Source organism: Eleutherodactylus coqui, chromosome 3 (assembly GCF_035609145.1).
Source record: "Eleutherodactylus coqui strain aEleCoq1 chromosome 3, aEleCoq1.hap1, whole genome shotgun sequence".
NCBI classification, from domain to species: Eukaryota; Metazoa; Chordata; class Amphibia; order Anura; family Eleutherodactylidae; genus Eleutherodactylus; species Eleutherodactylus coqui.
The window spans coordinates 76,181,568-76,193,649 of record NC_089839.1 but is presented as its reverse complement, the minus strand read 5'-3'; positions in this window follow the sequence as shown (position 1 = coordinate 76,193,649).

Here is a 12,082-nt window from a genome sequence, read left to right as displayed (position 1 = left end):
CTTCTGTCATCATGGCCGCTGATGAGGGACAAGGAAAGAAGAGACAAGTTACTCAAACCGAGCCCTACGCCCCGCAGGTTCCCAGCCTCGGCTCCCACTAATGACGCAGCCACCCAGTGACCCAGCCATGGCCCATATATAATAGTCACCTGTGTAGGCTGTGTACACGTCCCGAGTCCCGACTCCCGACCAAAACTCCTGACTCCCGCCACAGGCTATCTGCTGCTAACCTAGCGTTCCCCAAAGTCCATTGCCCATGCATGAGACTTCCTGTGCTCTGGCAGCCACCAGTCAGGGTGCAACATCAGCATTGTCTCTCTGTGAGTCTGCTGCATGATGCCCAGCGTCATGGGCCGCCTGCAGACTATATTATAGGCCAGCGGTATTATTTTATCTTGACACCACCAGGAAGCTGGGGGTTTGACAGGGCTTGCATGGAGAACCACCCCTGTCACGCCCCTAGCTCTCGATTGGCGGCATGATTTTGTCTCAGTAGCTGCTGGGGTTCCTTTAAGAATTGCTGGAAGGGTAAGTCTGTGTGGTACACCACTCCCTAGATCCCAAAGCGCTGTCCCTGTGGCCATGTTCCCCCTGCTACAGTTCTTGTAAAAAACGGAGCAGCACCACAGGTCTTCCAAAAAGCTGTTATTTTTATTTAACCCTTTCCAATCCACTGTCTGACTTCTGAAGACATTATGATTTAAGACTGTACAGCTCCGATGTTGGAAGACGTCCGTTGGGGTTCTCTTACTGTATATTGCCAACCTCTCTGCTGTCGGAGCCTATCCAACGTGTCACCTCATGCAGTACTGGCTTTTGCCAGCATATAGCGCCGTTGTATAATGGCAGAAAAGAGTAAGCCCCCATAGGAAAACCAGGATACAAATTGGATTGGAAAGGGTTAATCCATAAAAATGGGGCAGCTACATTTCTTGGCCCTCTCACATGTGCGATCACCAGATGGGCCAAGCGCTGTCCCTGCGGCCATGTTCCCCGTTCTGGCCTGCTTCAGTTCCCGACACCCTCAGATGTACACTCACCGGCTTACAAGCGCTGACCCTGGCCATGTCCCCCATGCGCTGAAAGAACTGTAAGGAGCCCTTCAGTCTTCTGTCCCAGGTGTAACATTGTTTGTTCATCTGGTGCCGCTGCTTCCTTCCTGCTCTGCTGAATTACACTTGAGTTCCGAGGTTGGCTTTGCTTAGGTGTCCAGTGCGCTGTCAGCTCCCGCGTGCTCCCAGCCGTGCTGCTGAGGGACCCCGGCACCTGCTCACCACTGTGCTGTCCAGGTACCCCACCACCAAGACAGCTGCAGCCAATGGAGCGGCCGTGCTGCCCAGGCACCCTGGCGCCGGTAGGCACCCCGCCATCAAGGAGCGGCCGTAAGACTGCTGCAGCAGCAGCCATTGGAGCGGCCGTGCTGCCAAGGCACCCCGCCGCAGGAACAAGACAGCTGAAGCCGAGGGAGCGGCACAAAGAGCCAAAGCAGCAACTGGGTGGTGAGTTAGACAGCTGGGGGGACGGAACAGCACACTCCCAAAGTGTCAATCGGGAGCTAGGGGGGTAACAGGGCCGTCCCTCTATCAAAGCCTTGTCACACCCCTACCTTCCGGTGGCGTCAAGATACAATAATACCGACTGCAGCAGGCTGCAGTCCCCGGGTCCTGATATATATTTTTTCCCCCTCTTTTTTTGGTGGGTGGGAGGGTGACAAATTCTCAGTTTTGCTAGGGGGCCAATGACGCCTATGTACGCTGCTGATTATCATCCAAATACAGAGGGAGGCCGCAGCTAAAGGGAAGGAGAGATACTTAAAGCTGAAATAGGGACTTTGTTTTTGGCGCTATAGTGACATCATACATCACATAACGTGCAAATATTTGATATAATTACGCAAAGGAGAATTAGAAAATATATTTTTGGAGTATATATGATTAGTGAATGGCCTCAAAACATAGCACAGGAAAATGAGGAAAAGTGTATTTTTCTATAATTTTTCCCTAAAAAAGACCCACAAAATAAACTAATATGAATTCGATTTTCAAATAATAAGAAAGCCTCAAGTGTCCAGAATAAAGGAAGCAAAACATTTTGGCATAGACTAAGAAACAACAAAAACAGAAGCATTTTTAGGCCGGGCTTACACAACCGGGTCGGATTCTGATATGAGATCCCGCAGCGGAATCAAGCTGTTAAGCAGGCCGGCAATCCTGCATTTCTGTGGTTTCTGTAATGCGGATGACTGAGGCGGCTCGCTACCGGTCATGCACGGTACAGTTTTTTTTCAAGTGTTTGTATTTCCTGTGCTGTTGCTTAGCGATGACGCTGGCGATGACGCGGCCCATACGCTATGTTAATTTTGAATGGGCTGTAGATCAGACACCTCCATTGATGTCATTGTAGGCTATCCATGCAGAATCCGCAGCAAAATAGAGCATGTTGTGATTTTTCCTCCTCTGGCAGAATATGCAATTCATATCCCCGAGTGTGAAGAAAAAAAATCGAAAATGCATGCTTTGCAATTACCGCACTTTGCCGCATATTCTCCATGTGGATTCCACAATTGGAATCTGCCCGTGTGAAGTCACCCTTAGAATGTGACATTCCAAAAAGTGGAAGTTTGCTCAGGGCATCAAGGCCCAAAACACCCCTGGTCATTGGCGTAACTATAGGGGATGCAGGGGATGTGGTTGCACCTGTGCTGAGAAGCCTTAGGGGACCCATAAGGCCTCTCTTCTCCATATAGGAAGCCTAGTACTATGAATAAAGCATTATAGTTGGAGGCCCTGTTACAGGTTTTGCATTGGGGCCCAGGAGCTTCAAGTTATGCTTCTGCCCCGGGTCATGAAAGGGTTAATCTACAAGTCGTCGAAAATGGCAGATTGTTTCATAGCATAAGGGTGCCTTGACATGTGAAGGAATATTGCACATGAAAAGCATCTGCATCAAAATTCGTAAGTCTAACGTGAATTTTGACATGAATTTGCGAAGAACTTGCTGCAGATTTGCAAGAGTGACATCATCACTACAAATCCGCAGCGATTCTGTCGCAAATCCTCGTCAAAATCCACATGTAACATGTGCAGGTTTTGGTGCAAATGTTTTCCATGTGGACTATTCCAGCACATGTGAAGGAACCCTTAGATGTATGGTGTGAGCCTACAGGAATATTAGAGCCATATCTCTTCCTCATAACACCTTGTGGCTGACATCGCGATAAGCAAATCATTTACGTGAAAAGATAGTACAGGGTTTTAACCAATTAAGCACATTTTACATCTTCCTTTTGTTGGACTGGAAAATAGCGATGTCTGCACCGTTTCCTTTAAGTCCAAAAAGATGGAAACTAGAGATGAGCGAGCGTACTCGTCTGAGCTTGATACTCGTTCGAGTATTAGGGTGTTTGAGATGCTCGTTACTCGAGACGAACACCATGCGATGTTCGAGTTACTTTCACTTTCATCTCTGAGACATTTGCGCGCTTTTCTGGCCAATAGAAAGACATGGAAGGCATTACATCTTCCTCCTGTGATGTTCCAGCCCTATACCACCCCCCTGCAGTGAGTGGCTGGGGAGATCAGGTGTCACCTGAGTATTTAAATCTGCCCCGCCCGTGGCTCCCACAGATGCGTTCTGACATAGCTCAGGGAAAGTGCTGCTGATGCCGGAGCTGCTATAGGGAGAGCGTTAGGAGTTATTTTAGGCTTGAAGAACCCCAACGGTCCTTCTTAGGGCCACATCTGACCGTGTGCAGGACTGTTGAGGCTGCTTTTAGCAGTGTTGCACCATTTTTTTTTTTTTGTATATCGGGCGTGCAGAGCATTGCGTCCGCAGTCTGCAGTCATTGTACAGAGTATAGGGCCAGTACTGGTGAGGCAGGGACAGTGGGAAAGGTGAAAGAGATATACTGTCTATATAGGCAGTGGGCTTTTTAAAAAAAAATGGGGAAAAATACTATATTTGGGCTGCCTGTGACCATATTCAGTGTACTGCGTGTCTGCTGGGGGTAGTAGTCCTAATTAATACGCAGCTAAGCGTTACAGCAGGCTTGCGCAAAATTGTTTCCTGGATCTGCTGTGCCCGTTACATTACCGCCGTGATAGCGCCAGAGGGAAACAGTATATATAATATACGCTGCCTACAGTATCTGACTGCTGTTTCAGCTCACCATTTTAAAAAAGGGAAGCCAAATACTTAAGGCCTACTACTGCCCTTTGGCGACTTGACTGCTTCTGCGCTGTGAATTCCACTAGCTCAGTGATACGCACCTACGTCTCACTACAGGCGTGCGCAAAATTGCTTCCTGGCTCTGCTGTCTCCGTTACATCACCGCCGTCATAGCGCCAGAGGGAAACAGTATACATAATATACGCTGCATACAGTATCTGACTGGTGTTTCAGCTCACCATTTAAAAAAAGGGAAGCCAAATACTTAAGGCCTGCCACTGCCCTTTGGCGACTTGACTGCTTCTGTGCTGTGAATTCCACTAGCTGAGTGATACGCACCTACGTCTCACTACAGGCGTGTGCAAAATTGTTTCCTGGCTCTGCTGTGCGTTCCGTAAGGGAAGTCAGCCTCCAACCACAGGCCAATAAGCGGAACATTTAATTACAGCGTTCTGTTGCTGCTCTACTCGTAATACACCATGCTGAGGGGTAGGGGTAGGCCTAGAGGACATGGACGCGGGCGAGGACGCGGAGGCCCAAGTCAGGGTGTGGCCACAGGCCGAACTCCTAATCCAGGTGTATCGCAGCCGACTGCTGCGGGATTAGGAGAGAGGCACGTTTCTGGCGTCCCCAGATTCATCTCACAATTAATGGGTGCACGCAGTAGACCTTTATTAGAAAATGATCGTGGATGGCAGAAAGTGCATCCAGCAATCTATCGACCACCCAGAGTTCTACGCCGTCCACTGCTGCAACTCTGCATCCTCTGGCTGCTGCTCCTCCTTCCTCCCAGCCTCCTCACTCCATGAAAATGACACATTCTGAGGAGCAGGCAGACTCCCAGGAACTGTTCTCGGGCCCCTGCCCAGAATGGGCAGCAATGGTTCCTCTCCAACCGGAGGAGTTTGTCGTAACCGATGCCCAACCTTTGGAAAGTTCCCGGGGTGCGGGGGATGAGGCTGGGGACTTCCGGCAACTGTCTCAAGAGCTTTCAGTGGGTGAGGAGGATGATGACGATGAGACACAGTTGTCTATCACTCAGGTAGTAGTAATTGCAGTAAGTCCGAGGGAGGAGCGCACAGAGGATTCGGAGGAAGAGCAGCTGGACAATGAGGTGACTGACCCCACCTGGTTTGCTAAGCCTACTGAGGACAGGTCTTCAGAGGGGGAGGCAAGTGCAGCAGCAGGGCAGGTTCGAAGAGGCAGTGCAGTGGCCAGGGGTAGAGGCAGGGCCAGACCGAATAATCCACCAACTGTTTCCCAAAGCGCCCCCTCGCGCCATGCCACCCTGCAGAGGCCGAGGTGCTCAAAGGTCTGGCAGTTTTTCACTGAGAGTGCAGACGACCGATGAACTGTGGTGTGCAAGGTTTGTCGCGCCAAGATCAGCCGGGGAGCCACCACCAGCAGCCTCACCACCACCAGCATGCGCAGGCATATGATGGCCAAGCACCCCACAAGGTGGGACGAAGGCCGTTCACCGCCTCCGGTTTGCACCACTGCCTCTCCCGCTGTGCCCCAATCTGCCACTGAGATCCAACCCCCCTCTCAGGACACAGGCACGACCGTCTCCCGGCCTGCACCCACACGCTCACATCCGCTGTCCTCGGCCCCATCCACCAATGTCTCTCAGCGCAGCGTCCAGCCGTCGCTAGCGCAACTGTTTAAGCGCAAGCACAAGTACGCCGCCACGCACCCGCACGCTCAAGCGTTAAACATGCACATAGCCAAATTGATCAGCCTGGAGATGCTGCCGTATAGGCTTGGGGAAACGGAGGCTTTCAAAAACATGATGGCGGCGGCGGCCCCACGCTACTCGGTTCCCAGTCGCCACTACTTTTCCCGATGTGCCGTCCCAGCCCTGCACGACCATGTCTCCCGCAACATTGTACGCGCCCTCACCAACGCGATTACTGCCAAGGTCCACTTAACAACGGACACGTGGACAAGCACAGGCGGGCAGGGCCACTATATCTCCCTGAAGGCACATTGGGTGAATTTAGTGGAGGCTGGGACCGAGTCAGAGCCTGGGACCGCTCACGTCCTACCCACCCCCAGAATTGCGGGCCCCAGCTCGGTGCTGGTATCTGCGGCGGTGTATGCTTCCTCCACTAAACCACCCTCCTCCTCCTCCGCAACCTCTGTCTCACAATCAAGATGTATCAGCAGCAGCACGTCGCCAGCAGTCGGTGTCGCGCGGCGTGGCAGCACAGCGGTGGACAAGCGTCAGCAGGCCGTGCTGAAACTACTCAGCTTAGGAGAGAAGAGGCACACGGCCCACGAACTGCTGCAGGGTCTGACAGAGCAGACCGACCGCTGGCTTTCGCCGCTGAGCCTCCAACCGGGCATGGTCGTGTGTGACAACGGCCGTAACCTGGTGGCGGCTCTGCAGCTCGGCAGCCTCACGCACGTGCCATGCTTGGCCCACGTCTTTAATTTGGTGGTTCAGCGGTTTCTGAAAAGCTACCCACGCTTGTCAGACCTGCTCGGAAAGGTGCGCCGGCTCAGCGCACATTTCCGCAAGTCCAACACGGACGCTGCCACCCTGCGCACCCTGCAACATTGGTTTAATCTGCCAGTGCAGCGACTGCTGTGTGATGTGCCCAGACGGTGGAACTCTACGCTCCACATGTTGGCCAGGCTCTATGAGCAGCGTAGAGCTATAGTGGAATACCAACTCCCACATGGGCGGCGTAGTGGGAGTCAGCCTCCTCAATTCTTTACAGAAGAGTGGGCCTGGTTGGCAGACATCTGCCAGGTCCTTGGAAACTTTGAGGAGTCTACCCAGATGGTGAGTGGCGATGCTGCAATCATTAGCATCACCATTCCTCTGCTATGCCTCTTGAGAAGTTCCCTGCAAAGCATAAAGGCAGACGCTTTGCGCTCGGAAACGGAGGCGGGGGAAGATAGTATGTCGCTGGATAGTCAGAGCACCCTCATGTCTATATCTCAGCGCGTTGAGGAGGAGGAGGGGGAGGAGCATGAGGAGGAGGGGGAATCGGCACACGTGACGGGGCGGAGCTACGCAATGACGCATACAAGGGGGCGGAGCCAGAACGCCGCTGCTGCCGGACCGAGCCGGAGGGAAAAGACCCATCTGCACAAGCGCATCTAATCGGGCGATTAGACGCTGAAATTAGACGGCACCATGGCGACGGAGACGCCAGCAACGGAGCAGGTAAGTGAATAACTTCTGTATGGGTCATATTTAATGCACGATGTATATTACAAAGTGCATTAATATGGCCATACAGAAGTGCATAACCCCACTTGCTATCGCGGGACAACCCCTTTAAAGCGTTGAAACTTGCACCTGAACCAATTTTTATTTTAACTGGGCTGCCTACAGGCCTAGTTACAAATTAAGCCACATTAACCAAAGCGATTAATGGGTTTCACCTGCCCTCTTGGTTGGGCATGGGCAATTTTTCTGACATACATTAGTACTGTTGGTACACCAATTTTTTTGGGCCCTCGCCTACATTATAATCCTAGTAATTTTTAGCCCACCTGCATTAAAGCTGACGTCACCTCATCTGTGCTGGGCACTGCAATGGGATATATTTATGTACCGCCGTTGGCTTCCTGGGACCCACCCATGCTGTGGGTCCACATGGAGTTGTAACTGCATGTGTCCACTTCTAAAGAACCCCAGTCTGACTGGGGCATGCAGTGTGGGCCGAAGCCCACCTGCCTTAAAGCTGACGTTACCTCAGCTGTGATGGGCACTGCAATGGAATATATTTATGTACCGCTGGTGGCTTCCTGGGACCCACCCATGCTGTTGGTCCACACGGAGTTGTAACTGCATGTGTCCACTTCTAAAGAACCCCAGTCTGACTGGGGCATGCAGTGTGGGCCGAAGCCCACCTGCATTTAATCTGACATTAGCTTTGCTGTCCAGGGCACTGCAATGGGATATATTTATGTACCGCCGGTGGCTTCCTGGGACCCTCCCATGCTGTCGGTCCACACGGAGTTATAACTGCATGTGTCCACTTCTAAAGAACCCCAGTCTGACTGGGGCATGCAGTGTGGGCCGAAGCCCACCTGCATTAAAGCTGACGTTACCTCAGCTGTGATGGGCACTGCAATGGGAAACATTTATGTACAGCCGGTGGGTTCCAGGGAGCCACCCATGCTGTGGGTGCACACGGAATTCCCATTGCGGAGTTGTACCTGCCTGTGACCATTTATAAAAAACCTCGGTCTGACTGGGGCATGCAGACACCTTGACAGAACGAATAGTGTGTGGCACATGGGTTCCCCATTGCTATGCCCACGTGTGCAGCTCCTGATGGAGGTGGCACAGGATTGGATTTCTCATTGCTTCTGTACAGTATTATGGGCTATCGCCCCGCCCCTTTTAAAGAGGGTCGCTGCCTGGCCGTGCCAACCCTCTGCAGTGTGTGCCTGCGGTTCCTCCTCATGGCAGACACAATTATAAATAGATATGAGGGTGGTGTGGCTATGAGGCCAGCGTGTGGCATGAGGGCAGCTGAAGGCTGCGCAGGGACACTTTGGTGTGCGCTGTGGACACTGGGTCATGCGGGGGGGTTGGGCAGCATGTAACCCAGGAGAAGTGGCAGTGGAGTGTCATGCAGGCAGTGATTGTGCTTTGTTGGAGGTAGTGTGGTGCTTAGCTAAGGTATGCCTTGCTAATGAGGGGTTTTCAGAAGTAAAAATTGTTGCGAGCGGGGGGGGGGGCACTCTTGCAACTATTGTGGCTTAATAGTGGGACCTGGGAACTTGAGATGCAGCCCAACATGTAGCCCCTTGCCTGCCCGATCCGTTGCTGTGTCGTGCCTATCACTTTCTTGAATTGCCCAGATTTTCACAAATGAAAACCTTAGCGAGTATCAGCGATATACAAAAATGCTTGGGTCGCCCACTGACTTCAATGGGGTTCGTTACTCGAAACGAACCCTCGAGCATCGCGAAAATTTCGTCTCGAGTAACGAGCACCCGAGCATTTTGGTGCTCGCTCATCTCTAATGGAAACCTGATGGAATGTAAGCAAATAGAAGCCTTTTCCTTATGCTTTCCGTTTTTTTGAAACTCAATTGAAATCAATGGCGAAAAAACGGATCTGTTTTATTTCAGTTTCTCTACTTCAAAAACGGAGCAGAGAGACAGAAACCCTGAACTGACCCTAACGCAGGTGTGAAAGGGCCCTTCCTATTAATTCAGTACTCTAAATTTATAGCTATACGAAAGCAAAAGCATATGGATGGGAGCTACTTGGTGAGTCTGTTCCCTTCCAGCTGGGGAGTGAGGTATGATAATATTTAATGTAGCTAATATTCCTTTACTTTGAAAAGAATCCTCTCTATATTGGTTAATTAAAGTAGAGGGAAGGAAATAGGGACATCCTCCTTACCATGCAACCATGAACGCAGTATGAAATGATGAAATGTGTATGTTTGCCCACTAGATGGCTCTCTTACACTAATAAGTAGTAGAAGGACATGTATCCACTAGTGTTCGGTCAAATTGTGCGACTTTAGCTTGTAATCTAAACTTCCACCTCCATGATCCATAGAGAGAAAGATTAATCTGGACAGTGAATCCAGCCTTTATTTATGTCACTCCTTTATATAGTGCATATATATTCAGCAGCGCAGTGCATCACTTGATATTCTTCCCATTGGGGCTCACAGTCTACGTCCACCTATTAGTACTGTATGTTTTTGGAATATGGGGGGGAAATGAATAAAATGTAATGTAGTATGGAATTTCACAAGACTGAAAGAATATGACTTATAAGAGAGAACTGATTCACACGACTGTATTTGCATACGTATTTGCGCGTGCAATACACAGAGGTTAGAACTCATTGATTTCAAGGGGTTTGTTCACATGGCCGTATGTTGCATGTACATTTGGTAACGCAAAAATATATGCAGCAGCTCTATTTTCCTGCATATTCATTAAGGGCTCAGTCACACGGGCGTTTATTGCCGCGATTTGCGCATGCGCATGCGTCCGGCGATTTTTTAAAACCATTGCTTTGCAATGGTATCGGACACATGAGCGCTTTTTATGCGCTCGTCCGATAAATTAGAGAACAGAAATCGCAGATCGCACCTATCTGCGATCTGCGATTCCTGTTCTCTTCTCTATATGCGCTCAATGGGGCCGGCGGCAGCAGCGCCGACCCCATTGAGAACATATAGAAGACAAATCATTCTTCTCTGCCACAGCTGTTCCAGCTGAAGAACGATGTTTGCCCATTGACTGATCTCAGTCACACCAATTCATGAATTCATGAATGGGTGTGACTGAGACTTGCCTCTGATTGGCTCAGCGCTGAGCCAATCAGGGGCAAGCCTGAGTCACACCCCCTTCACACCCACTGCAGGACGGCCGCGGGGATCTCAGGCTGCCGAGAGCAGGTAAGTACATACATTTTTTTTATTTTTTCACTTTTCAGGATGCATTGCAGGGAAGGGGTTATATATTTAACCCCTTCCCGACAATTCATCCCACACTCGCCCGCAGCGCTTGCATTCAATGGAGCTGGCTGTATTGCCGGCTCCATTGAATGCAATGCTCTGGACAGCTCCGGCCCGTTTCTAATGAAACGCGGCTAGGAGCAGATTTTCGGGCGATTTTTCGGCACCGGTCACGCGATTTGCGCATGCGCATCCGTCATGCGATGCGCAAATCGCGTGAAAAAACGCCCGTGTGACTAAGGCCTAAAGGGAAAGAACACGTATTGAACTCATTAAGCTTATGGGCCATTTCAATGGCTGAGAGCATTGTTTCAGGTTTTTCATGTGTGCAAAAAGTACAGTAAAAAGGCAAATTCCACAAAAATGCAGCACAGATGCGCACGTAACTAAGCATACACTTATGTGAGTCTGGCTTTAAGGCAGCTTCACACAGGGGTATTTTGCTCACGCAATACACAGAAAATAGAACCCACTGATTTCAATGAGTTTGTTCCCATTTCCTTTCTTTGCACGCACATTTCACATGTGTGAAAAAAATGTAGCATGTTCTATTTTTGTTTGCACCAAAGGTCCACATAGAGGTGTATGGGGAGTTCACAAATGCGAGTGCAATACGCAACGGGATGCGCCATATGATATAGTCGGAATAACGGAAACATGGCTTGAAGATAAGTGCGATTTGGCTGTGAATTTACAGGGCTACAATCTCTTAGAAGAGACCGTGGAAACCAGAAAGGGGGAGGGGTGTGTCTGTATGTTAAATCGTACTTATTGCCGAGGCTACGTGAAGATATAGGTGCAGGGGATGAACATGTCGAATCCCTGTGGGTAGAAATACAGGGAGAAAAAAATAACAAAATCCTGATAGGGGTTTTCTATAGACCACCAAAAGCAACAGAAGAAACTGAAACCTTACTATTAAGGCAGATAGAAGAGGTGTCAAACCGCAACAAAGTAATTATCATGGGGGACTTTAATTATCTGGATATAATATGGGAAAAGGAACCTGCAAATCTCATAGGGGTGATAAGTTCTAGATAACAATTAAAGATAACTACCTTACCCAACTTGTGGGGGAGCCAACGAGAGGGAGGGCCATTCTGGACTTAGTACTAACTAACAAACCGGACCGAATAAAGGGGGTGCAGGTTGAGGAGCACTTGGGGAACAGTGACCACAATATAATCAACTTCCAGCTGTCATTCAATAAGCAGACTTATCAGGAAGCGACAAATAAACTAAACTTTAGTAAAGCAAAATTTGATCAGCTTACAACTACTATCGGTAACATTAATTGGGACAACATCCTCAAAAATATCAGTACAAACGACAAATGGGAAAAGTTTAAAAGCATCCTAATCACCTCATGTGAGCAGTTCATTCCCTTTAAAAATAAAAGAACTTTGAGTAAAAGGAAACCAATGTGGCTCAAAAAGACTGTAGGAGGGTCAATAAATGAAAAA